This window comes from Bos taurus, chromosome 26 (genome assembly GCF_002263795.3).
Source record: "Bos taurus isolate L1 Dominette 01449 registration number 42190680 breed Hereford chromosome 26, ARS-UCD2.0, whole genome shotgun sequence".
In the NCBI taxonomy this organism is placed as follows: domain Eukaryota; kingdom Metazoa; phylum Chordata; class Mammalia; order Artiodactyla; family Bovidae; genus Bos; species Bos taurus.
Window position 1 is genome coordinate 47,561,305 of NC_037353.1, and position 27,766 is coordinate 47,589,070.

Genomic DNA, 27,766 nt, shown 5'->3' on the forward strand with positions numbered 1-27,766 from the left:
CCGGATCCGCTTCTGTGATTTCCCCGCCTTTGTTATTATAGGCATAGAGTGGCCTGCTCCAGGGAGCCCTGCCTGCCCACTTTGACCTGACCCTTGGGCTAGGATGCCCTGGTTTGGCTCACAAGGAGATAGCCTGGCCCTGCCCACCTGTGAAGGCTTGTAAGGAAGTGAAACTAACACACCCCCCTCTCTGAGGCTTGCCATTTTAGGAGATATTTGCAAGAATTAAACGGTTTTTTTTTTTTTTTTTAACTTTGTTTCTTCCCCTACCCCCATCTCTGATCCCTAAAAGAACCTGGCTTCCAGGCCCCCACAAGATGGCTATTTTGAGGCGCTAATCTGCCATCTTCTTGGTCAGCCAGCCTTCCAAATAAGGCCATCTTCCTTGCCTCGACACCTCCTCTGGGATGTACTGGCCAATTTGGGCTCTTGGGTAGCAGACCCATTCTAATGACCTCATGTGTTTGATTACCTCCAAATACAGTCCCAGTCTGAGGAACTGGGGTTGGGACTTCAACGCTGTGTGTTAACAGGACACAGTTCTGCCCATAACTCACCTACGGTTGAGGAGACCCTGGGATGGTGGCAGTGGGAGGGCTGGGTGGCTCTGCTCGGGGTGGAAGGTTTCTGGGGTCCAGCCTGCAGACTGCAGGAGAGAAGCCTGCCATGTCGGGACTGTCCAGGCTCCTCTGGACCTCTTCTTCGTATTGGATGTGTCGTCTTAACTAAATTATTTTTTTAATCTTTGTAAATCAATTATACTTCAATAAAAAATTGAAAAATGAAAATAATAAAAAGTAAAAAATTTTGTGCTGTGCCCTGGTTTTCTCATCTGTAGCATGGGGGTGAGAACAGAATAATATCTGTCACTTGTCATCCATATAGTGGGGGTGGGCAGAGAGGAGAGGAGGCGGAGAGGGCCAGCAGGATGACTCGTGAGGGGAACCCTTGCGTGGGGGCCCAGCCAGGAGAGCCCGCTGCTCTGAAGACAGGGCTCCAGGGACGGGGGCGGGGAGGGGAGAAGCCTGACTCTCTGCCAGAGCCAGACCCTGAGTATCCTCTTTATTCTCCACTAGTCGCCTGGCTTCTCACCCACCACTGGCGTTCCCTTTCCTTCAAAACCAGACGGGGGCAAACAAGCCCAGGGCGCTGGTGTTCCCCGCCTCCCTGCCAGGCCTGCCTCCTTATCCTTATTCTGGCCTGTGGCCGGCCTGAGGCCCCACTTTGGCCTGACTCTGGATTTCATGTGTCGGGAGTCGATCCTGGTCCCAGCTCAGAAGTGGGACTGCAGGACCTTACTGGAGTTCTAGGCGTAAGTTTTTTGAGAAAACTACATATTATTTTCCATAGCAGCTGTGTCATTTTCCATTCACAAACTCCTCAACACTTGTTCTCTCTCTCTTTATATATATATATAAAATCACCATCCTAACAGGTATAAGGCTCATCAAATGATGAATACATAAAGAAAAGTTGCTATATACAAACAGTGGACTATTATTCAGCCTAAAAACAGAAGGAAATAAAAAAAAAAAAAAACAGAAGGAAATCAGATTCTTTGCCCATAGAGGTTATTACAGAATATTGAGAATCTGACAAATAACAATTATATATGTATATATAACTGAATCGCTTTGCTTTACCCCTGAAGCTAATACAACCTTGTAAATCAACTGTTGCTGTTGTTGTTTAGTTGCTAAGTCCTGTCTCACTCTTTCGACCCCGTGGACTATAGCTCACCAGTCTTCTCTGTCCGTGGGATTTCCCAGGCAAGAATACTGGAGCCGGTTGCTATTTACTTCTCCAGGTGATCTTCCTGACCCAGGGATCGAACCTGCATCTCTTGCAAGGGGAAATGGATTCTTTACCACTGAGCCACCAGGGATACCCCTACTGCATTCTAATTTAAAATAAGTTAGAAGTCCTGAGGCCAGAGGCCTGCAGAATGAGCATTTGTTTGGAAAAGGCCTTCATAAAAGTTTACATTTTTTGAGCTCTGTGATCGGCTTCAACTTGCTCCTAATTGCTCGGGTGATGGGTGTAATAGCAAAGCGGGAGATAATGATGGAGGAGGCCATTACCTGAACGGCAGTCTGTGTGCCAGCATGGAGAGAGGCGAGTCTCCCCTCCTGGAGTCGAAGCCCCTTTGTTCTGCAACAGGAAACCCGTCATAACCTGAGGGCAGCACCAGTTTTAGACCCGAAGCTCTCAGGTGAGGTGCAGCTGGAGCTCAATGACTGCTCTGCGGTTGTCTCTTCATCAGGAGGACGTGTCTACCGAGACGATCTCCTCTGCAAACACAGACACTGATTTTATAATTTGCTCTCAGGCAACTGATAGCGGGGCTGTTTTTCTCCTGCCTTTTCACAGCAGCTAAATCAACCAGGGCTTTTCAGAGCTCAGCAAACCATCATTAAAAACAAAAGTTATTAGTTTCGACACCAAACAGTAAATCAATGTGAAGACTTTGATGGCTTCATGAAGGGAGATCTCTGTTTCCTGGGTCCTGATCCAGGGCTGACCTGTAAGCTGACCCTACAGAGGGGACCCCTGTGGTGTGCCTGTGAATGGGCACCCTCCTGCCGGGGTTTGAAATGCTTGCCTGTGTGTGTGCTAAGTCACTTCAGTTGTGTCCAACTCTTTTCGACCCTATGGACTGTAGCCTGCCAGGATCCTCTGTCCATGGGATTCTCCAAGCAAGAATACTGGAGTGGGTTGCCTTGTCCTCCTCTGGGGGATCTTCCTGACCCAGGGATCGAACCCCTGTCTCCCATGTCTCTTGCATTGTCAGGCAGGTTCTCTACCACTAGCATCCCCTGAAATTGCTGCATCTCCAGGTAAAGAAGGTGGACCATTGCATAGCTTCCTTGGCTGGAGCCCTCAGGCTTATGAAGGCTACTCCCCATTCAGGTCCTGCAGGTTCACGGACAGAGAAAGAGAAAACGGAAAGAAGGGAAAAATGAAACGCGGCTGAAAGGAGTGAGTGCAATTCACATCTACACGCCCACTTTCTCCTTTATCCTCTCGCAGAGCCTCCTCCCATCTCTCATGTTCCTTCTCTCCTTTGGGATGTTCCCTCCTTTCTGCAGCCCTGGGTTTGGACTGATCGCTGCTCTTTTAGGATTTGCACAGGGTACCTGCTTCCTGTTAGCCCTGAGCAGAGATGGGGGCCTGGTTGGTCCACAAACTGTGACTGTTAAATGAGCAAGAATGTTGGCGTCTGAATCTCTGGATGACCTTGGGACACTCTCGCCTGGCATTCTAGAACTGTTCCGAACCAGCTGCTGTAGTCCAGACGGCAGGTTTTGTTCTCTCTGGACCTCAGTTTTCTGTCTTCAAACCTTGATGTGTGTGTTTTAATTTTTTTACTTTAAAGATTTTTTTTTTTTTTTTGATGTGGCCCACGTTTAAACTCTTATCGAATTTGTTCCAGTATGCTTCTGTTTTATGTTTTGGTTTCTTGCCCTCCAGGCGTGTGGGATCTTGGCCCCCTGACTAGGGATCAAATCCATACCCCCTCTATTGGAAGGCGAAGTCTTAACCACCGGACTAACAGGGAAGTCCCCCTTGATGTGCTTAAAATTATTTTTCTTCATTATCTGTAAAGCCCTTTATTCAAACTAATAAAATACGGGAATGTGTTTTGAGTGGGGTGAGGGGATAGAGGGGTCAGGAAGACGACCCCAGCCCTGTAGCCCTGATCCCCCATGGAGGCCCATGGGGTCCAGGTGGTTCCTAAGATCCTTGGCGGTTCTGCACTCACTGGCTTGGAGGTTTATGTCCACCACCTGGTCCATCAGTTCTGTCTTGGGTCAGTTGCTTCCTTGGGCTGGTTGTACTCATTTGAGGGGCCAACACTCACCTGGCTGCCACTCCTCCAGGTCAGCCGTCTATGATTCTACAAGATACCTATGATTCAACACATGGGAGCAGTTGGCAGTCATCCTTCTGTGGGTGCCCTGCCCCGGCCTCTCTGCATCCCTAGGGTCTCCCCTCATTTTGGTGTCACCCTGCCAATGGTCACCCACCCTCAGAGCTGCAGGTCCAGACACCTCACAACCTGTCTCTTTTCTTTCCTTCTGACCCCTTGTCTCTCTTCCATTGCATGAGTCATGAACACAGCTGCCAGATGAAGCTTTTGAAAAACTTTTGCCCACCCATCACATTCCTCCCTAGAAAGTTTAACAACAACCCCCCCCTCCAACATGCCCCAGTAACCATGAAATAAAGCCCCAGTTCTTGGCATGGCATTTAGGGCTGAGCACATTCTACTTGGAAAATACCCTGATGCTGGGAAGGATTGAGGGCAGAAGAAGAAGAGGGTGACAGAGGATGAGATGGTTGGATGACATCACTGATTCAAGGGCAAAATCTGGGAGATGGTGAAGGACAGGGAAACCTGGCATGCTGCAGTCCCATGGGATGGAGAAGAGGCGGACACGACTCGGCTACTGAAGAGCATTCTAGTTACCACCCATCTTCCCAGTTCTGCCTCTTAAGGGTGCTCAGCCACCTCATCACCTGCACTGGGCTGGCTTGCTGGCTTCCTTCCAAATTGGGGGGAGGAAGGAAAGAGAGGAAGAAAGAAAGGCTCACGGGTAAAAACAGGAGGGAGAGGAGTTGGAATCTGTTCTGCCTTGACTCTGGCCAACTCTCCCAGAACCCAGTCTCCTTGCTGGAGGACAGAGAGCTCCCATCCCCCCACTCACTTCTTCCATCAGTGGTAGAGTTTCCGGAACTCAGGATTTGGTTCAAAAACAAAAAACCCTTAGGATAATGGCAGGATTGTGGTGATCAAATGAGCGGACAAGGATTTGCGTTAGTTGCTCAGTTATGTCTGGCTCTTTGTGACCCCATGGACTGTAGCCCACCAGGCTCCTCTGTTCATGGGATTCTCCAGGCAAGAAGACTGCAGTGGGTTGCCATGCCTTTCTCCAGGGAATCTTCCTGACCCAGGAATCGAACTCAGGTCTCCTGCATTGCAGGCAGATTCTCTGAGCCACCAGGGAAGCTTGATGGGGATTTAATCATAATTTATTAACAATCTCAAAGTGTATCTCAGTGTGTCTTGGTCTGTCCTATAGAAACTAGATTCTGACGGAATGAATGGATGCGGTTAAATACACCTGCCCCACCCCCAGCCCCGCCAACAGCATGCTGGAACACCACGCGTGGTAAGTGGGCATCGCTGATGTTAGCCGGGGGTGTCACCTCATAAAGGATCAGGCGTTCAGCAAGTATTTACTGTCCATCTTTGGTTCCCAAAGTGCCGTCTGGAACCTTAGGGAAGCCCCAGCGAGTGGCGCAAGAGAGGGCTGTGTGGCCTCTTGTGAGTTGCTGAACCCCTCTGACCCTCAGTTTTCTCACTTGGGAAAGCGGAAAGCCTAGACTGGTTGACACAAGTGAAGCTCACAGTCCGCAAGAGTGTCACTTCTGCCTCCTTTAAGCCAAAGCTCCCCCGGGTCTCTGCCCGGAATCCTCCCTGGATTCTTCTTTGGGATCCACAAATTCCCAGGCTCTGAGCCTGGACAGGGCCGACTGGCCTCAGGGACAGAGAAGGTGGAGGGAGGAAGTCCAAGGGAAAGAAGGACTTGAGGCTGATGCGTCTGGGACTTCCCTGGTGGCCCAGCGGCTCAGACTTGGCCTTCTAGGGCAGGACGCGCAGGTTCAGCCCCTGGCCGGGAGCTGAGATCCCCCACGCCTGGAGGCCAAAAAGCCAGAAACAGAAGACCGAGGCAGTGTTGTAACAAATTCAGTAAAGACTTTTAAAACGAAAAGCTGATGAAGGACTCCCCATGTGGCTGGGCTGCGGGGAATCCCACAGGAGGGCCCGGTCACCAGCCAGGGCTCTAAGGTGCAGGGAACTTCAGGCTGCCAACAGTTAAGGCAGCACCTGAATTTTTCATTTATTTACTTATTTAATTGGCTGTGCCGGGTCTCAGCTGCAGAGTATGGGATCTTTAGTTGTGGCATGTGCGATCTAGTTCTTTGACTAGGATTTGAACCAGGGTACCCTGCTTTGGGAGCATGGAGTCTTAGCCACTGGATCACCACGGAAGTCCCCTGAATTTTTATGTGAGAAAATAGATCACTATTTTTCATAATTTATAATATTATTCACACTTAGACAGAATAATCACTTAATTCATTTAAAAGATGGAATGTGCAATAAGGAAATTAGGGGACTTTTCCTTAAAATGTGTACATTTTGAATCTGACACAGAAATTCTACCCCAAACTCCAGATTCTCTTGAGAAAATGATCTAGTAAAATGAAGAATTAGAAAGATCACCCCTAATAGCTTAAGGAGAGTTTAGCGGTTTAACAAGCAACGCAGATGGTATTTTGTTAAGTGAAGAAAACACACTTTCTAAAACAAGAAAGTATAATGTGATCCCATTTTATGGAAAAGATCCAAGAAAGAAAAATACAACGTATATAGACAGTAAACTTGCAAAAGGGGAAAGCCTTTTGAATATGTAGCCTATTGAATTTTTCCATCTTTTGAATTATATTTAGGGCTTACATTGAATGTTTATTTGATAAGAAGTAAGCATACTTAAAAAGTCTTACTTTTATATAACTCTTGATAGAAATACATGCTCCACTTATGAGTCAGTCTTGCCAAAATAATCAAACCTGAGTCTCCATAGATGCTGCAAATTCAACGACCAACTCCCAAGAAATACAGGGGATGGGAGAGAGTGTCAAGGAAATCCACAGGGGAGTGATCAGCCCAATGCAAATGGAGGAGAATGCTAAGGGGTGAGTGACTGGCTTCTTTAATAGATAAAGAAATTGGCCAGAGATCAAGATGAAGATAGGAGGAGAGGAGGAGAGAGAGAGAGAAGGAGAGAATTTAGAAATTCCAGGAGGCTTAAGAAGGGCAACAGCTGTTATAGCATGTGAAACTTACTTGGATCTTAACTCAAACTGTAAAAAAATATCCAGCACATTTACGGGACAATTGGAAAGTGAAACTCGGTCTATGTCATGCTATTAAGGAATTCTTGCTAATGTTCTTTTAGGTACGTTAATGATTTTTATTTATTTATTTTTAATATTTATTTCGTTTATCTATTTGCCTTCTCTGGGTCTCAGTTGCAGCCCTCGGGGTCCTGTTCTTGTTGCGGCCTGCAGAATCTTCAGTTGCGGCACGTGAACTCTTAGGATGTGCTTGGTCGCTCAGTCATGTCCAACTCTGTGACCCCCATGGACTGTAGCCCACCAGGCTCCTCTGTCCATGGCATTTTCCAGGCAGGAATACTGGAGTGGGTTGCCATTTCCTCCTGCCGGGGATCTTCCTGACCCAGGGATCGAACCTGTGTCTCTTAGGATAAGGATTTTCATATGTTCCAAAAGACTGACTCTTTAAGAAAGACCCTAAATATCTCCAGTTGGCTGTCCAGGCTGTCCAGGACCTGCTCCCCAGTAATAAGGGAGGAGGCAGACGGGTGGGTGGGGACCCAGGAAACAGGATCTGTCTGTGAGTTTTGAATATTGAAACTGGTGGGACCCGGCGTTCCGATCACTGCCCTCTTTACTTGCGTGCCTGTTGACATTTCCGTGATGACGGAGCCTGGAGAAGTCGCCCTTATTTTCTGGCGTGACTCGGACCAGCTTGCCGGGCTCGACACTGCCCTCTTTACCTGCGTGCCTGTTGACATTTCCGTGATGACGGAGCCTGGAGAAGTCGCCCTTATTTTCTGGAGTGATTCGGACCAGCTTGCCGGGCTCGAGGTCTCTGCCCACCTTTTCCCTGGAGGGCCTTCCAGTGGCCCTCCTTTGCCATTTCCTCTTCTTTCCCACTTCGTGGTTATCTGGAGAACTCTGGGGGTGGGCTTCTGGAACCTCGGCAAGGTGCTTCGAGTCTCTCCATCCTGAAAAGGTTTTCCTCCTGAGTACTTGAGGACCAAAACTTCCTGTGCTGGGAGGGCTCTTCCCTGGGGTCTTTCCATGCCTGCCACTTGCCACTCACGGTGGGCAGCGGGGCACCGCCTTTGCCGTTCAGGTACGTTACCAGCTGAACCCAAATTATTAGCCTTAATACAACTTCAAAACAATTATTGAGCTAACTGGATGCAAATTAAACAAAATGAACCTATAAATATATGTGTTTTTCAAATTAGTAATTGGATTTTTTGATGATCTTTGGCGTGACATTGATAAGCTGCCTCTCATAACGGTCTAATTAGGCAATATGTAAACTTTGGCATTCGGTTCTGTCCTGGTGCCTTTTTCAAATGATGTTTGTAAAATTTGCAATTTCATATTACAGATTAAAAATTAAAAACTGCAGGAGGCTAACATTAAAATGAGAATTCATTTCAGGGAAAGCCCTGTAGACAAAATTCACCCTAATAGAATTGTGCATAAGGGGCTGCAAATCACGATGTATAGTTACACAAGGGAAGCCTTGTCAAAACCAGTATTGTTGGCCTGTAGTTCTATTCACAGTATTAAACCCATCAGCAAAGCCACTTTGGGGAAAATGTGAACATTATCAAAGAACAGTAAATTAGCAAGAAATTAAAGCATATACCCTTGTATTTCCAAAACAAAAGATCCCTTCATTAAAAACCTTTCATCAGTGGTTTAATATTCATAGCAGTAATTTGCATAACTAAATCAGTTTTCACTGATGAGAGACGACCAAAGTTTTTTCACTAATTTCTTTTTTGAATGAGCTCTCTAGTTTTTTGATTAAAATTTCACACCAGTAGTTGAACAGAATTGAATACAGGGCTTAGCCATATTTGCAAGTATCATCTTTTAAAACACCAGATTAAATGTTACTTCTTGGGAAGGAAGGTATTGTTCAAAAAGCTTTGTTTACCTTAACTGCACCTATTTTTCTCTCCTTGACATTTGGGCCTTGAGTAGACAAGCTTGGTAAGGGGCGGAATCAAGTTCGGACTTGTTTCTTGGTTTTTTCCTGAACCTGTAGGTGGGCATTGTGTGAAGGCGCCGCTGAGACCTGCTAGTTCTCACAAAGCAATCAGCCTACACACATTAGGACGTTTTGGCATCTTTGTGAAAGTGCTGGCACCTTCCAGCACTGCTTCTCCTTAGAAAAGGTGGTACCCTGGTGAGGAGGAGAGGCAGGGAGGCCAGGCCAGCTGGGCAGACCTTGGAGATGAAATAGGGTGACTGTGATTTTCAGAGTTTGGTGTTTTTTCTGTGACATCTGCCCGTCTGTCTAACAGTTTAATCTGAGTTAAAACCAAGCTCACAACTCTGCAGAGCGAGAGAGCACACAATTATTTTCTCCTCTGTCAACCTGAGGGGTTCAAAGGTCAGTTGATGCACACTTCTTGATAGTGCAGAATGTAGAAGGTAGTTTCATGACTTTAATCAGTTGTAGGTGATTTTCAGACTTCTTGAGAAAGTGCAGTGGAAGATCCCAGGGACTTCTCTGGTGTGGAGCTTGCTGCCTACTTTCAGAGCCGTATCTGGAAAGTTCCAGGGTGCAACCTTCTCCTGGGAGCAGCATCTCCCCACTTTCTTGGTCCCAGGTCACCCCCAGCCACCGCCTGAGAGGTGGCTCAGTAATTCTAACTCTGGGGAGTTGTGGGTCAAAACCTTTTCTCCACAGATGTTCAGCTCTCACTGATGAACTGGTTTCTGGAGATTCTTCCATTTTTGAGGACCAGTTGTATTTCTTGATATCCAAACCGGGAAAGTTAATCACTGACATAAAAATGAAGATGTTAGGAGAAGAGTTTTTAAAATTGCATTTTATTGGAGTATAGTTTATAATGTTGTACTAGTTTCTACTGGACAGCAGATTGTATCAGCTGTACGTGTACATATACCCCCTCTTTCTTGAATTTCCTTCCCATTTAGGTCACCACAGATCACTGAGCAGAGTTCCCGGTGCTGCACAGCACGCTCTCATTAGTTATCTGTCTTATGCACAGTGTCAGCAGTTTATGCGTATCAGTCCCAATCTCCCCATCCATCCTATCCCCTTGTCCGCCCTTGGCGTCCATACTTTGCTTAAGAGAACATTTTTATAAAACATTTCTAAAAATGGAGTGCCTTATATTTCATTCAGTTGGTGTATAATGTAGAATCTATTGGACACCCCACACTCTGCCTTTTTTTTTTCTACAGAGATCCTCAAACTCTCTGTGCTATGGATTCAATAAGTGGCTACACAATGCAGTTCTTGTCTGGCATTCGTATGTAGCCCGGGGTGGCAAGTTCTACCTTTCAACAGATGACAGTATTTAGGGCTGGCCAAAGTCAAGTTAAATTTTTTCTCATCAAATTATCAAGTCAGCTCGCCAACTTGTTAGCCTATGTAACCAGATCTCACCAGGAGATCAATCTGTATATCTTTGACACTAGGTTGAAATATTCTGTTTCCTGAGAGCTTAAATAAAGCCCGTTTCCCTTTTTGACTGGCCTGTGGTTCTCATTTCATTGTCCACTGCTCTTAAACAGGCATTTTTAGGCACTGGTCTCTTGGCTGCCCTTAGCAGCCTTTCATCCCTGGAAAGTGGGGTCAGAGAGAGTGGACATCTCCACCGCTCTTGGAGAGACCAGCAGAATAGTAGGAGTCAAAAAAGGAGAAAATCGGAAGGCACTTGTATGTCTTGGACCAGAGTGATTTGGCTGGTAGAAGAAAAGAGGGGCGAAGAAAAGGATAGACGGAGGGCTTCCTGTCTGTGGGGGGTGGAGTCTGTCCTTGGGAGGGGGGTGAACCTGGCCCCCGACCACAGGATCTGGTCTTGGATGAACCAGTCTGGCCTCAAAGCATCCCCCACCCTCTTCCCTTCTCCACAGGGGCATTACATCCAGCTCAAGGATGTGGAGGAGAGCTGTTGGAAAACCTTGATGACCTGAGTCAAGGAGGGTTCAGATGAAGGTAAGTCCGGGCAGGTTGTCCTGGAAACACGGGAGCCCAGGAGGCAGGGCTGTGCCTGAGGAGGTGCCCCTGCTTTTCTGGGGCTCCTAACTTCCTGGCCTCTGTGACACTTTAATGTGGGCCCACTTCTTCTACAAGAGTATATGACCTCGGGAACAACCAGAACTTCTTGATCCATGAAAGGGTATTAAATAGAAGTTTTAGATAAAATGCAGGACAAAGAGGGTTGTGATGAAAAGAAAAAGCAGAGCTAAGAGAGGAACATGCTTGAAATGCAACTTTAATGGTGAGATCAGGGTCTGGGTGGTCGTCTTGGCCAAGTGGCCAGAGGGGCGTCTGCCCGTGTGCAGCCTTGCTGAGGGAAACTGGAGGATGCTGGTTCACGCAGTCCCCTTAAAGTCTCAGGGCCAGCGGCCCCCGACAGAAGGCACATTCGCTTTTGGAATCCATTTTAAAGCAAAGCTGGCCACCAAGCACTGGATTCTTGACTGAGTTCCACCTTCAGAGCTGATGTCCAGCCCCACCGCCCTTGGCCCCCGTTCAGGCCTGCGTTGATTTTCCAGGATTGAAGGAACCCTCAGCTCCCAGCACCCCCGATGCCTGATGCAGCTAATCTCTGACACCCTGCCAGCTCAGGAAAGATTTCATAATTAAAAATGTAAAAATGTTAATTACCTGAAGATACTTCCTGATGGGTAGCACTGATCAGGAGGGAAATTGATGGTATTAAGACAGGGAAAATTATTAGATTAAGCAATATTCATGGGAAATATATCTCATAAGAGCTCTGTGTGTGGTCAGGCATGTTTGGTGGTGGTTTTTTTTTTTCCTTTGTAGGAGGAAATGCACTTAACTGAAAGAGAATTTGATGAACCGAGTTGATCAGAAAGAAAGGCATGTCTTCCTGGTCAGAGAAACACTCAAGAGTCCAGGAAGGATGCAGGGAGAGAAGGAGGAAGGGGCCAGACAGCTTTGATAGTCCTGTGGCCTCGTGAGAGAGTGGTCACATTGAGGGAATCAGGTGAGGGGAAGTCCTGCTAACGATCTGGGCTGGGGTCGTTGGTGGGTGGGCTGAAATGTGCCCAGGAAGAGTGTGTGGGTGCCTGTGCCCACACCAGGGGGTGTCTGATGCTGGGAGAGATTGAGGGCAGGAGGAGAAGGGGATGACAGAGGATGAGATGGTGGGATGGCATCACCGACTGAATGGACATGAGTTTGAGCAAACTCCAGGAGATGGTGAAGGACAGGGAAGCCTGGCGTGCTGCAGTTCATGGGGTCACAAAGAGTCAAACGTGACCGAGCAACTGAACAACAACCATAACTCCAGCTGGTGTACCCAGCACCTCAGAGCAGCATCGTCTGCCCTGTTGAGTGCCCTGGCTGCCTGGCAGACTTCTGTAAAGGTCCAGAGGCTTAAAACCAAGCAGTTTAGGTTTTTCCTGTACCTCCTGTCCCAACTACTCCTCTTTGCTGAGACTGCCCCACAGCAGCCATACATACTTCACACACAAACAGCAAGGCTGTGTTCCAATCAAAACTCATTTGTAGGTATTAAAGTTTGAATTGCATGCAATTTTTACGTGTGGTGAAATAGCTGCTGCTGCTTCTTTCTCCCCCTATCATTTAAAAATGTAAAATCTATTCTTGGCTCACGGCCTACAGACTGTAGTCGGCCAGCACTTGCTGGGTGGGACTATCTTAGAATCCTTATTGGCAAGTCTCCTCCTTGATAATTTCATGTATTTTAAACTCTAGAAATGAAACTTGCCATCTTAGTTGGACAAAACCACAACATTAATGAGAAGGCCAGAATTGAGATGTCTTAGTGGGTCACGGGTGATAATTCAAGTTGAACGATAATTTGAATCTTTTCTGAATTGCTGCAGCAAATTGTAAAAACTGAAATATTGTTGACTTACAAGGTTGTGTTAGTTTCAGGTATACAGCAAAGTGATTTATATGTATAATGTATATATGTTATATATATATGTATGTGTTATTGTTGTTCAGTTGCTAAGTCTTGTCCAACTCTTTGTGACCCCAAGGACTGCAACATGCCAGGCTTCCCTGTTCTTCACTATCTCCTGGAGTTCGCTCAAACTTGTGTTCATTGGGTTGGATATATATATACACACACACACATGGTGGTGGTGGTTTAGTCACTCAGTTGTGTCCGACTCTTGTGACCCCAGGGACTGTAGCCCACCAGGCTCCTCTGTCCATGGGATTTTCTAGGCAAGAATACTGGAGTGGATTGCCATTTCCTTCTCCAGGGGATCTTCCCAACCCAGGAATCAAACCCGGGTCTCCTGCATCGCAGGCAGATTTTTTACCAACTGAGCTATGAAGGAAGCCATATATATATACACACACACACACTTCTTTTCCATTGTAGGTTATTATAAGATACTGAGCATTGTTTCCTGTGCTATACAGTAGGTCCTTGGTTATCTATTGTATATACAGTAGTGAATTCTGACATTTTGTCTGCTTGGTATGATGTGCTGTTTAGACAAGAGCTTATGTGGATAGTCATTCACTCTTGTCAAGAGTTGAATGTCTCTTTGTGTATCAGTGTGAGGCCCTTGGAGACACAGCTGTAAGATGGTGAGGCAGAGCCCCTATATAGTTTATAACTTAGAGAGACCAGCTGGGACTGGCAGTTTAATTGCTAAGTGGTGTCCCACTCTTATGATCTCTTGGACTCCCACCAGGCTCCTCTGTCCATGGGATTCTCCAGGCAAGAATACTGGAGTGGGTAGCTGTTCCCTTCTCCAGGGGACCTTCTTGACCCAGGGAATCAAACCTGCGGTCTTCTGCATTGCAGGTGGTCTCCTGCATTGCATTCAGACTCTTTACCACTGAGCCACCAGGGATTCCCAGGGAGGCCAACTGGCATTTAGCTAATTAACTAATTAGCATTAGTACCTGCACAGGTACCCATGTCATGATGGATTTGTCACTGCTATTGTCGCAGTGCCTCATGTGCATCCCTCGGACCTTCAGGGTACCCACCTTGCAGCAACTGGTATCCACCTCTTTCTGGGGGCTCTTCTCTCCCTGCCTCCTCCCCCACCTGTGGGAAGGCCTCCTGGCGACAGCAGGTGTGCACACCTGAAGTGTGATGCCCGAGGAAGTGATGGAGGAAGTGATGCCCCTTCCCAACTCGACCAAGGGCTTCGGGAGGAGGTGTATAAATACCCAGCTCCCTTGCCCCCCGAGCAGAAAAATACTCCCATTTTACACCATTTCCTAGCATTTCCCCATGGGAATAATCTCTTATCATCCATACTGACTGCTGGCTTGAAAACAGAGGGGTGACATGTGACAGCTTGTGATCAGTCTGTTGGATCAGAGAGGCAACATTTAAACTGAGCGCTGGCAGAGGAAGTGGGAGCTAGTGCAGGAGGGCACCAGGGGTGTGCATGTGAGTGTGAGAGGACCTTGAGTAGGTGGAAAGAAGCCGGGGTGTCTGACTGCCTGCTTTGCTCGGCACTGTGCCAGGTGAGGGGGTGCTGAGGCTTCTGCTCTCATGAAGCCAGAGGTCACCTGTGGTCAGATTCCTAGAGGAATAATGGGCTGTATCTCGATCTTTTTAATTTTCATATTATCTTCTGATATATAAATATTCTATATGTGCAGAGAGTAAGTTGCAGAAAAATGGAAGGAGTACAAAGCCAATGGACCTCTGGGCTCTTAGACTCTGGTGTTTCTCCCTCTGTGATGCTATTGATGGTTCCTGAGAAGGGAAAACCATCTTCTACAAAACCAGGGGTACCTGTCCACCACACAAAGCAATTCAGAGCACTCAGCAGTAGACCAGGGTCGGAGCCACCTGGAGTCCGCTGGGAATGCTCTGCGTGCACACTGCGAGCTTGTTTTCTACAGACACACATGGTAGCCTGTGTATCTGTTTTATAAAAATGGAACCCCAGGAGCTGTCACTCTTTTGAAACCCATCTTTTCATTAGTGCATAGTGAACAATTTCTGTGTTAAGAATTAGATGTCTGATAATTGTTGTCGTTGCTCAGTCGCTAAGTTGTGTCCTACTTTTTGTGACCTCATGAACTGCAGCACGCCAGGCTTCCCTGTCCTTCACTAACTCCTGGAGTTTGCTCAAACTCATGTTATTATTAGACTTCTAATGATAAATAAGGATAATTCCAGATGACTGTACTATATTCTAGGACATGGATATCCTGGGATGTATTTATAAATATTTTTTGCTATTATAAACCGGGCTGTAAAGAATAGTCATGTATGTTACATTGAGCCGACATGTCCAGCAATTTCTGTAGGCTCAGCTCATGGACTCAGAGCCTGCTCAGAACTGTGTCCACGGTATTTGATCCTCTAATTTATTCTCCTCCTCCAGTTGTGTTTAAGGGTCCTTCTATCCCCATTCTTACCAGCTCCAGATGTATCTGGATATCAAACATTTCATATCCATATCATATCCAGATATCACACATTTCTATTATTATCAATAACTCATAATAATACATCCTAAAAATTGAAAAAAAATTTTTAGCAGTGCCACACAGGTTGTGGCAGCCTAGATCATGTACCATGGATCAAACCTGAGCCCCCTGCCTTGGAAGCACAGTCTTTTTTTTTTTTTATATACATTTATTTATTTTAATTGGAGGCTAATTACTTTACAATAGTGTAATGGTTTTGCCATACTTCGACATGAATCCACCATGGGTGTACATGTGTTCCCCATCCTGAACCCCTCTCCCACCTCCCTCCCCATCCCATCCCTCTGGGTCATCCCAGTGCACCAGCCCCGAGCACCCTGTCTCATGCATCAAACTTGGACTGGTGATTCGTTTCACATATGATATTTTACATGTTTCAATGCCGTTCTCCCAGATCGTCCCACCCTCGCCTTCTCCCACAGAGTCCAAAAGACTGTTCTACACATCTGTGTCTCTTTTGCTGTCTCGAATACAGGGTTATCATTACCATCTTTCTAAATCCCATATATATGCGTTAGTATACTGTATTGGTGTCTTAACTGCTGGGTCACCAGGGAAGTTTGATAATAGGCCTTCTGAGTGCTCTGTTTGCCAAGCTCTGAGTCTGATGCTTTTCACGCATAAACTGTTTGGCTCCCTGTGGGGGACAAGACAATGCCCTCTCAGAATGTCCACATCCTAATCCTCAAAACCCATGAGGATGTCACCTTACATCATAAAAGGCACTTTGCAAGGGTGATTATGTCCATGATTCTGAGACAGAAAGATTATCCCGAGCACAATATAATCACAAGGACTCTTAAAATGTGGAAGAGGCAGCAGAAAGTCAGAGTCGGGGAGAGCCTGGAAGAGGATCCACTGCTGGCTTTGAGTATGGAGGAGGGGCCAAGGAATGCAGCCTCCCTGGAAGCTGGAAAAGACAAGGAAGCAGAGTCTCCCTTAGGTTGGAAACCAGCGAGGCCGCTTCTGGACTTCAGACCTCAGAAACTGCTGTTGTGCAGTCTGACTCTTTGTGACCTCCTGGACTGCAGCGCCCCAGGCTTGCCCGTCCTTTATCATCTCCCAAAGTTTCCTCAGATTCATGTCCATGGAGTTGATGATGCCATCCAAACATCTCATCTTCTGTTGCTCCCTTTTCCTGCCTTCAATCTTTCCCAGCATCAGGGTCTTTTCTGATGAGTCAGCTCTTTGCATTAGGTGGCCAAAGTACTGGAGCTTCAGCTTTAGCATCAGTCCTTCCAATGAATATTTAGGGCTGATTTCCTTTAGGATGGACTGGTTGGATCTCCTTGCTATCCAACAGACTCTCAAGAGTCTTCCACAGTCCCAAAGTTGGAAAGCAGTGATTCTTTGGCGCTCAGCCTTCTTTATGGTCCAGCTCTCACATCCATACATGACCATTTTCTCAGACCTCAGAACTGCAGGATGACAAACCTGTGTTGCTGGAGTCACCATGTTTGTGGTAACTTGTTGCTGCAGCAGCGGGAAGCTAATACTTTCATGAGTGGCACCCTGGGGAGAGCTCTGCTCTGCTCCCCACTTCATAAAGGAACCTGAGGTGTGCTTGGTGCAGGTAAGTCACGGGATTAAATGAACATTGTGAGATTCTCTGTAATCTGCAGCACATCTAACAACAGGCAAAGCTGCCCTGGGACTCAGGTGTGTTTTCCTGCAAACAGTGATCAAATAGACTTTAGCCTGTTTCCCGCTACCAGTTTGAGTGGCTGAAACTGTCATCTCATCATTCATATTTGCATTTTTTCAACTTTTTCTTTTCATCTTTATTGGCCATTTGGTAATTTTTTGCTCATACCCATTCCTATTGAGTTGCAGGAGCTTTTCATCTTTTCAGCATAAAACCATTGTTTGTCAGGTATATTATGAGTATATATTTTTATATACTGATAATATACTATATTTTTTAGTATTTTGTTGTTTATTTTTGTTTAAAGTGTGTTTTCTTATATCAAAATTTAATTTTTTATAGCAAAATCTGTCCACCTTTTTTAAGATGGCATTATAGTTTTAAAAGACATTCTCCACTCCAAGACTGTACAAATATTTTGTTTTCTTTTAATGATTGAAGGATACACTTTTTATATTTCACTCTTTGACACCTGTGGAATTTATTTTGGTGCAGAATAGTTAAGGGTCTAAACTAATTTTTCTTTCCGTTTTCTGAATTTCCGTAAGTTCCTGGATCTATGTCTATATCCTCTGCACTGCGATCTATTGCTCTGACTTTCCTACACAGGACACACAGCCCGAGCTATGGTCACTGGATAAGGTGCTCCGGTATACAGAGGATCAGGTCAGCTTTGGGGGCGTCAGACGTGCTCTTCCTATTACCTTATCTTGCATTTCCAATTTATGAATAGCTTACATCTATGTCTCTGTGTGTTCTTGTTTCATTCTAATGTATATAACATTCATATAATACATAGTATTTGTATATTTTGCCTTACTCTTTCTTTTCCTGTTTTTATTTTTTTGCCATAACAATCAAAAATTTTTTGTTAGTTTAAAAAAAAATGAGTTCTGGTAATTTAGAAGCAGGACATATTCACTTTCTAGACAGCGGCTCTGCTTGCGCTATTTAAATTTTAAAACATTTAAAATAGTATCACTGGTTTGATTATTTGGTGATTATGAAAGTGATACATGACCATTTGTCCTTTCTCTTTTTAATTTAATTTTTGTTTTATTTTGGAGTGTAGCTGATTGACAATGCTGTGTTAGTCTCAGGTATACAGCGAAGTGATTCAGTCATGCATATACACATGCCCATTATTTTTCAGATTTCTTCTCCCATATTGGTTAGTACAGAATATTGAGTCGAGTTCCCTGTGCTATAGGTTCCCCAGGTGGCTCACTGGTAAAGAAGCCATCTGCCAATGCAGGAGACACAGGAGACACAGTTTTGATCCCTGGGTCAGGAAGATCCCCTGGAGGAGGAAATGGCAAACCACGCCAGTATTCTTGCATGAAAACTTCCGTGGACAGAGGGGCCTGATGGGCTACAGTCCATGGGGTCGCAAAGAGTGGGACAGGACTGAGCACGCAGCAGCCCTGTGCTGTACAGGAGGTCCTTGCCGAGGTATCTGTTTTGTATATAGCAGTGTGTATACGTTAATTCCAAACTCCTCATTTATCCGTCCTCCCCCTCATTTCACAACCAAACGTTTGAAGTCTGCCCCTACTTTGTAAGTAAGTTCACTGTGCATCATTTGTTAGATTCCACGTATGAGTGATATCATACGATTCTTGTCATTCTCTGTCTCACCTGACTTAGTACGAGTTTCTCCAGGTCCATCTGTGTTGCTGCAAATGGCATAATCTGGTGGTTATGAAAATGATACACACTATTAAATATCAGAAACTGAAAATGTAAAGAAGAAGTGATAGTCACTTGGCATCATATCACCCGGAGAGGACCACTGTTAGCAGTTAAAGGTATAGTTTACAGAATTTATAGCCTGTCTGTCTAGGTAACACTCCATTCATGCTATTTGGTAGGGCATTTTGTTTGTATAATAATATCCAGGATGTTTTTCTGTGCAAATAAATTAAACTATTATATATATATATATATATATATATGGAGAAGGCAATGACATATAGTTTAATATATATACACTATAATATATAATAGTAATATATATAGTTATAAACTATAATATATATCTATAAGAATGTCATAATATTCTATTGTATTTATTTTTGTTTGTATAATAATAGCCAGGATTATTTTTGTGTAAACAAATTAAAAGATAATATATATAATTTAATATATGTAATATATTATATAATATATAGTTATAAACTATAATAGATATCTTAAGAAGTCATAATATTTTATTGTATTTATTTATCTATACTCCTATTGTTGAATATTGAGTTTGTTTCCACCTTTTACTATTAATATTATAAACAGTACTGAAATGGATGTCCTGGTTCCATTATTTCTTTACGGCTTCCCTGGTGGCTCAGACGATAAAGAATCTGCCTGCAGTGCAGGAGACCCAGGTTTGATCCCTGGGTCAGGAAGATTCTCTGGAGAAGGGAAGGGCAACCCACTCCAGTATTCTTGCCTGGAGAATTCCATGGACAAAGGAGCCTGGTGGGCTACAGTCTATGGGGTCGCAAAGAGTCAGACATGACTTAGTGACTAACACTTTCAATTCCTCTCCAGTTGTTTGGTCAAAGATGTTGATGTAGTAATGGCTTCTGTCCGATGTTGACTCATTACCATCTCAAGAGACTGTGCAATTGTGTATTTCCACTAACCATATAAAAAGCATTTCCTTGTCCCTATAGTCTAATCAGTATGAGCTTTATTGGTCTTTTTGATAGCTGTCAGATTGGTGGTTAAAAATGGTATCTCATTATTTTATCTTTAATTGATCATTAACTTGAACATCTTTTCATACTTTCCATGATTATTTCTTTACCATTTGAATTTGTATGTTTCAATCACGTAAAGAATGAAGCGGTGTCAATGGATGTCCCTTCTGAATGACACTTTGATGTCCAAGATCCTACTACAGTGGGTGAGGGTGGGGAAACAGGATGAGAAAACCACTTCCTAACTCATCGGGGACTTAGCTGAGCTCTGCACCTGAGCAGCCAAGTCTTCTTCCAAATGACAATTAGACCCTGGATTGTCTTGGCTCTGACCTGGCATTTCCTTCAGATGCCATTTTTATTAACAGTAACACTTGCTTAGCTCCATCTGGCTTTCTGAGAAGGGTTTCATGGGATGTATTTGGCAAAAATCTAGGATGCCAGGTTCCAGCTGAGACTGCCTAAAGCATAGCTCCAGTTACTGCAAGAAAAGAGGACTTGGCAGCAGTGACTTGTCTAAGGCCACGTGTCTGGCTGGACAAAACCCATGCCTAGATCCCAGATCTTCCTTCTCTTTCTCCTGTATTATGGGATTTCACCTTGGAATTATCTGCTTTCAAAGTTATTTGTTATCTCAAACTCTGTGTTCTTAACCTCAATCTCTCCTATATCCTGTTCATTCATTCACTCACTCATTCAACAACACTTAGCTCATACCTACCTGTGCCAGGCCATGTTCCAGCACTGGGTTTGAATCCAAGCTTCTTACTTCCTGATCCTGATACCTACCCCTTTAGACCTCATTTCTTCCTCTCTAGAGTGGGCATGAGTTTAAGAGTCCGTGCCTGCCTCAAAGAGTTTCGTGAAAATCAAACGCCATGATGAGGGAAGGTGCCTTGCACATTCAGGATGAAAGCCAGCTTTTGTTTTTGAGAAGAATGCTCTTGGCTACCTCGTGGAAGAACCTGATGACCTCCTTATAAGTCTCCCTGAGGGCAGGGTGCCTCCGCTTGCCTGCTGCAGCAGGAGTGAACCCCTTCCCATGGGGGTCCTGATGAACAGGCTTACACACAGTGGTCTCCAAGACCCTCCAGCTACCGCATTCTTCAGTCCTAGGAGATCTGGCCTCTGGTCTAAGTTGAGGCTTAGGGGCTTCTGAGTTCAAGGTCCGGTTCAGGAGACTCTTCTGCAGGACTATGGACTATGGCTTGTTTTCTTCCAGGCTGTACAGTAAAATCTGAGAGTAGCCGAGCAGCCGAGTTTGACTCTTAAACAAGTTCTAGAGCTTCTCTTTCTTCCTCTGCCATCCCCAGGCTCAGTTCTCCCTCTGGTCCCAAGAGCCCACCCACCTGAAAATCAAAAGACAAGCTCCTTGTAATTCTGGGAGATGTGTTCTGATTGAAAACTCCAGAAGAGCCGGGGTATCTGGGGTTTTGGAATAAAATTTCTTCTTCTGCCGACAACAGATCGTGTCTAATCAAAACCCTTAATTAAAAAAAAATCTCAGGTACTTAATTTGATTTGCTTATTTGCATAATATCGGAGCACAAAAGAAACCTGCTCCACAGGCCCCGTTTCTGCCGCAGGCCAAGCGCTGGCCCCTTGTGATCTGCCCTGTTGATCGGGGCTGGCTCTGAGGGAGACAGAGGGCTCCCTCCAATCAGTGCCGTTCAGCTGCTGGGGGTGGGCTCATGGGAAGGCCTGCTCCATAAGTGAGAAGTTTCTGGAAATGTCTTGGTAGGAAAAAAGGTTTTGTTCTACATTTCCACTGCTGGTGTAAAATGCCGGATTCCCTGAAAGTGGACCCCTTTTGCTTGCGGTATGAATGGAATGCGATGTTTGGGGCTTTAGGGCATGAGCTGGATGGAGAAAGGTGGGGGGCGGGCTGGTGAAGAGGGGACACTGGAAACAAGCTGTCACCTTTCACATCCTCGCCAGCCATCGGTGGTGTTTTTGCTTCTGTTGGTCTATCTAACTGTCCTCATTGGAACGCCGTATGCATGTCTAAGGACAAATGTTCACAGCAGATTAGTCTTAAGAGCCGAAAGAAATAGAAAGTTCCACTTGAACAGTACCGACTTCAAGCATCTGAGCCAAGTCCCACAGGGACTTTCCCTGCCGCCCTGGACGTCAGGTCAGACAGCCGGGCGATACACTTGAGGACCAGCAGGGGGCGCCCCAGAGTCAGGAGGAGGGCCAGGCAGGCCGGCCGCTTTCAGCCCCGACCAGAGCCGGGGAACTCAGGAAAAACTTCACTGCCGCCAAGAGAGCAGCTTTAAGAATCTGCACAGCTATTTTGCATCACATATTCAGCTCTCTTCAGAAATGAGGTAAAATCAGGCTATCGGAACTTTGAGCAAATGTTTGTGTCCATTTTATTATTAAAAATTGTGTTTGATAAGCCTATTTTGTTTCCCCTCAAATAGTGTAAGTGATTGCTTAGAAAAGCTCCATTTCACATCTTTTAATTTTGAATTATTCTCTTATCTGTAATAAAGTACCAGTCAAGCCCAGACTTAGTATTCTGGAAGAAAGGGCTTAATGAGCTAAAACATTTCTATCTGGGGTAGGGGAGCATCTTATCTTGCTTAAGTGTTTTAGAAGGAATTTGCAAAGTAAAAGGCAGAATATTTGGTATGACTAAGTGGGAAAAAAAAATACGTTGGCCTCTTCTCTTTTCCCGTGTGAGTAATACGCCAGTTCACATGGCAATGCCTTCCTGTACGGTGAAGTTCAACCTGGAACGCTCGATACAGAACCTGGGCTTTTCACTTCAGGTGCGCTGGGATATTTCATTAACAAGAGTTAAGGAAGAACATGGCTCTCTTTTTTCCAGCTACATTTCTGGCATCGGGTGGGCTATCATATATCATTGTCTGCAGCAGGCGACTTTGGAAATAGCTGACTATTAGCAACTTAATTGCCCTTGAATATACAATGCACACTTGTGCGGAGTGTTCGTGGCGAAGACTGCCAACAGACAGTGAAATTAGAAAAAATGCCCTCTTGGGTTACATCTGTACTGAAGTTTTAAAGAAGGAATAAAAGAAGATGTGGCTGTTAATGGAAGTTTTAGCAGGAGTTTAACAACTGTCACTCCATTTCAGGCACCTACTTGGGCTCTCGCTCTGCGGTAAAGGCTGGTTAATATCTAGTGTTTGGATAAACTCTGAGTATCATTGCCCATTATCTGTTGGTCCACTGACTTTTTTTGGATTATAGATGTAAGAAAGATCTTTAGAATGTTACATTTAAGTAATGGTTTCATAATAAAGGATGTTCATTATACGCATTTTGTAAAGTTCTGAGAATTATGCCTGGGTTTAAAAATCAGTACATATAGCAAGACTTCAGTTACATAACAATTGAAAGCAAGTATCCAGAATGATGCAAGTTGGGAATTTGAACAACCAGATAACGTGAGGTCCATTTATATCCTCAGCATACGTAATATGCTGTTTACAGTGGGATACGTAAATGCAAACATTTTCATTTGGGTGAACTATTAAACAAGTTAATCTAGAAGGCTGGTCAGTGTGCAGATTTTGACAAAAGTATTAAGTGAGATTACTGTTGTACCTAGGCTGTTAAGTGGTAATGGTGTTGGCCAAGGATAGTTATGGAAGCTAACATAAAAGAATATTAGAATTTTAACAGGTTAAAAAGGACACAGAAGATGAGTGAAAGGAGGAATGGCGTGAGCCAGGAGGCAGTTGAACTAGAGAAAGTTTCAACGGCTGAGGTGACCATTCATTTTCATTAGAAAGAAATCCTTGTTATGGTTTAATGAAAATTTTTTCTAAATTAGTATACAATAAAATTAATTTTTTGCATATCTACATCTATGAACTTTAACACGTTGTACAGATTCCTGTAACCACCACCACAGTCAAGATTCAGAACAGTTCCACTACCCTCCGAAGCTGCTCCCAGCAATTCCAGAAGTCTCTCCTCTTCCTCTTTTAATCCTGGAAGCCGTGAACCTATTCTCCATCCCATCGGCTGTGTCTTTCTCTAAAAGACAAGTGAAAGGAGTCAAGCAGTAACTTTTTGAGATCGACTTCTTTCACTCAGCAGAGTGCCTGTAAGAGTCATGCAGGATGTTGTGTACACTAGTGATTTTTTCTGGTGTATGTTTGGTTAGTAACTGGGCTTCCCTGGTGGCTCAGATGGTAAAGAATCTGCCTGCAGTACAGGAGATCTGGGTTCAACCCCCGGGTCGGGAAGATCCCTAGAGAAGGGAATGGCTAGCCACTCCAGTATTCTTGCCTGGAGAATCCCGTGGACAGAGGAGCCTGCAGTGACTGACTGACTGTGTGACTATGTGACTGACTGACCGGGATAAACTCCACTTGGCATGTTATTTATTTTACATCTTGCTGGGTTTGATTTGATGACATTTTGTTGAAGATGTTTACTTCTATGTTCACAATGGCTATCAGTTTGTAGTTTTGTTTTCTTGTGTTTTCTTTCTGGTTCACTTCTCAAGGTAGTTGACCTTATAAAACTGTGTTGAGGATCATTCTCTTGTCTTCTGTTTTCTGGGATTCTGTAGAATTGGTTTTATTTCCTCTTTAAGTGTTTGACCGAGATTACCAGTGAAACCATCTGTGTTTGGAGATTTCTTGTGAGTAAAGTTTTAAATGGTAAAAATCCAAATTATTTAAATTTATAGAACTATTCAGCTTTTCTATTTCACCTTGGGTACATTTTGGCAGTTGGTAGTTTTTGCGAATTGAGTCATTCCATCTAAATTGTTGAGTTTTTGTGAATAAAATTATTCTTAATTTTCATTCATTATCCTTTCAATATTGCCAACTCTGCCTATAGTAATATCTTCTCTTTCATTCATGGTATTAATAATTTGAAACTTCTCTCTCTGTCTCTTTTGAGATCAGGTTTGAAATTTACCATTTCTACTGATGTTAAAAAAAAAAAAACCTTTTTGCTTCATTGATTTTTTTCCTATTATTTTCCTCTTTACAATTTCACTTATTTCTATTCTTATTTTTAGTATTTTTATTTATTATTTCCTTCCTCTGCTTGTTTGGATTTATTTTACTCATCATTTTTCTAGTTTTTTTTAAAGTTAAAGCTTAATAATCTGAGACCTTTTAAATTTTCTAATATGAGCATTTCATGCTATAGATTTCCCTTAGATCCACTCCTTTATGTTACGTAAAGAGGGTAAGTGGTAATGTCAAGTCATTTCCAAGAATGCGAATTACAAGCTGTTTTCCCTCAGCTAATACAATTAAAATAAAAAACCCCTCAAACTGTGCGCCTACAGGTTAGGCTAGAGAGGGGTCCAAGTCTGTCAGATGTCCTGTACCACGTATCACGTTTCTGTGGCACAGCGGTAACCCCAAGTGATGAAGAGAAGGTTGAATAATACGCTCTGGGTTCTGTTTGCTATGTCATGGAATAAAGAGCCAACACACTTTAGGGTGATCTTACAGCGTGTCAGTCTGGCTTTTCCCTTCATTACTCAGAACCTCTCACTGCGAGGTGACGGGTACGGCGCCACGCTTCAGTCAGAAAACATGTCAGACCCGTTAGAACTCCCAAGAGGACGCACGTCTGTGAGGACTTCTCTGAGAAAAAAAATCCAAACCACATGTAAATTCTTACCGCAATGACGCTTTGAGGAAGCACTGGTGCGGCAGGCGGCGCTGGGCTCTTTCCTCGCCGTCTCCTGGATGGTTTCCTTCTGCGTCCTCCTTGCTTGACCCCAGGCTTCCCTCAAGCTCCGCCTCGATTCTCGTGAGCCGTGTGCACGCTCAGCGCTTCCACCCCTGGGTTTCTTTGTTCTCTGGAGACCTGGCAGTGGCCGGCAGTGCCTCCCCGCTCAGTGTGCGGGACTGGGTGAGTTTTTATTGTGGTAAAATACACGTAGCGTACACGTTGCCAGTTCAGCCATTTTAAAGCGGCATTAGTGGCACATTCACATTGTGCGAGCATCCCCGCGCCTCCCTCTCCAAGCTTTTTCATCTTCCCAGCTTAAACCCCCCAACCACCAAACAGTAACTTCCGTTCCCCTCTCCCACCCATGGCGTCCAGCGTGCTACTTTCTGTCTGTATGGACCTGTCTCCTCTAAGCACTTTGTATGAGCGGAATCCTAAAACATTTGTTCTTTTACGTTAGCTTATTTTACCCAGCATAATGTTTTCAAGGTTCATCCATGTTGTAGCCTGTGTCAGAATTTCCTTCTTTTACACTTTTCTCATTTTACTTTTTTCTGCTAAAAATCTGGTATCCACTTTATTTTTAGTTTTTATTGAAGTATGATTAACTTGGGGCTTCCCTGTGGCTCAGCTGGTAAAGAATCCGCCTGCAATGTGGGAGACTTGGGTTTGATCCCTGGGTTGGGAAGATCCCCTGGAGAAGGGAAAGGCTACCCTCTCCAGGATTCTGACCTGGAGAAGTCCATGGACTGTATGGTCCTTGGGGTCGTAAAGAGTCGGACATGACTGAGCACCTTTCACTTTCACAGTTAACTTACCATGTATTAATTACTTCTGTATAGCAAAGTGGTTCAGTTATACATATATAAATTATTTTATTATATTCTTTGCTGTTATCATTTATCAAAGCGTATTGAATATAGTCCTCTGTGTTATACAGTAGGATCTTGTTGTTCATCCGTTCTGTATATAAGAGCTTACGTCGGCTAACCCCAAGTTCCCGCTCCTCTCCTCCCAACCCCCTCCCCTCGGCAACCACAAGTCTGTTGTCTGTGTCTGTGAGTCTGTCTCTCTTGTGGGTAGTTTCATTTATGTCATACTTTAAATTCACATATAAATGACATCAGATAGTATTTATCTTTCTGACTTAGTTTGATAATCTCTAATTGCATCCATTCCTTCCTTCCATTTTTATGACTTACTAGTATTCTGTGGGGTTTCCTTGGTGGCTCAGATAGTAAAGAATCTGCAGGAGGAGAAGGGGGTGACAGAGGATGAGATGGTTGGATGGCATCACCAATTCAATGGACATGAGTTTGGGCAAACTCCAGGAGATGGTGAAGGACAGGGAAGCCTGGCGTGCTGCCGTTCCATGGCATTGCAAAGAGTCAGACACGACTGAGTGACTGAGCACCAACAGCATTCCATTGTTCGCACGCGCTGCATTGTCACGACTGAGTGACTGAGCACCAACAGTGTTCCATTGTTTGCACATGCTTCATTGTCACGACTGACTGACTGAGCACCAACAGTGTTCCATTGTTTGCACACGCTTCATTGTCACGACTGAGTGACTGAGCACCAACAGTGTTCCATTGTTCGCACACGCTGCGTTGTATTTGTCCGTTTGTCTGTTGTTTCCTTTCTGGCTCATTTGGCAGCAAAACATTCTGAGTTTCCTTTCAGCTGATGGATATGGAGCAGGGAAGTGCTTCTGTAGCCATTAAGCTCTTAGACGATCTTGGATCTGACGTATTGGATTACTAATCATGCTTTTACAGCTCATTTTTTCTATGGCCCAGAGTCGCAGTTCTCTCTGTGGATGGCAGGTGCCATACTGGAATCTCTTGGGGAATTTTTCCAAGTGTTACTTCTTCGTCTTTCTTCCAAGCTTCTTTCTACTGCTGGAAAAATAAGTGGGTTTTAAGTCTTAGCTGTGTTGGGTGAAACTTCTCTTTGAGAGCAGCCATTGTAGACTCAAACGTTCCTGCAAGTGGTCTCTTGCATTAACCCGTGGAGTCATGATGAAAGAAGATTTATCTTGGCCAGGAGTATTTAAGCTTGTCATTCTTTAAATTTCTGTATTCACTCTGGGGATTCATTAGTTTTCTTAATACATTATTTTTAGTGCACTTTGCATACTTTCTCCCATGTGTTTCTGTTTGGATTGACTTGTTCCTTCAGGGTGGAAATTATGTGGGTTATTTTGACTTGTCATTGGGTGCCATAGGAGAAAGGTCAGAGAGGGCTCATGGCATTGCAGGGTGGGACACATTGGAGCCTGACATCTATAGATGGGATGGGGGGCATTTCAGCTTGAGGAGACAGAAGTAGAAAAGGCTCAGGAGTCTGGAAGCATAGAGCTGTCTAGGGTTGCCAGAA